Below are 825 nucleotides of genomic sequence, written 5' to 3' on the forward strand. Positions count from 1 at the left end.
ATCTTAAAAAAAAAAAAAAAAAAGAATTTCCTGTTGCCTTCTTTTTTGTTGAAACCCAGATATCAGCTAAGGTTGAAATAAAGTTACCTTCAGGCCCCTTTATCCCAAATCCTGTGAGTCACTTGGATCTTTGCCCTAGAACTACAAGATTCTCCAGAACTTTGGTCCTGAGTTCACTTTGGATCATCACATTCCCACTTCTACGCAACTCTCAGTCTCATCCAAGAATTATCCTATCAGGAAACTTTTCCCTCTATTCTCAGTAGTCTCACACACAAAACCTTTATGATCTCAAGAAAACAGGATGTACTAAAATTTTAGTGAGTTTCACTTTGAAACCATGAACACAAAATTAAATCCCTGTTCTTAAAATCCCTTTCTTTTTTCCAATGACCCCATTTCTCCACAGACCCCCGGTTCCTTTTAGATTTGTGGGTGTCCTCTTTCCTCAGTACTCCCCTCACTTCATCCCCATTCCTTCTCTCATTCCTGATAGACTACAAAGAAAATTACAATCCTAGCCCTTCACCAGATTCTGGGGTAGTTTTTCCACATAATATGTGCTGAGTTTCTATTTGGGCCTTCACCTTTGAGTAACATTGATGCAGTGGAAGAAATCTTGAAATTTTCTATTTTCCTTTTCCCTTCAATACTGATCTTTTCAAATAAAAAGAATTTAGACTTTAACTGATGTGAATTATGTCACCACATTTAGAAAGACAAACTAGTCAGTTTTGCTTGTAAATATTTTCCCAAATACATGGGTAATAATAATAATAATAAAGACCAAGACTACATATTTCCTTTTTTAATTTTAACTGGAGT

General features: G+C 35.5%; 1 protein-coding gene across 1 annotated transcript in view; it reads left to right on the forward strand.

Annotated features, from left to right (window-relative positions):
• Positions 1-825, forward strand: part of LOC103212728 (cilia- and flagella-associated protein 47) — a gene marked incomplete at its 5' end in the record, with an annotated part of 285,428 nt that overhangs the window by 241,352 nt on the left and 43,251 nt on the right. The window lies entirely within an intron of this gene.

Source organism: Orycteropus afer, unplaced genomic scaffold, assembly GCF_000298275.1.
Source record: "Orycteropus afer afer isolate SDZICR_OR568_19922 unplaced genomic scaffold, OryAfe1.0 scaffold01079, whole genome shotgun sequence".
Lineage (NCBI taxonomy): Eukaryota > Metazoa > Chordata > Mammalia > Tubulidentata > Orycteropodidae > Orycteropus > Orycteropus afer.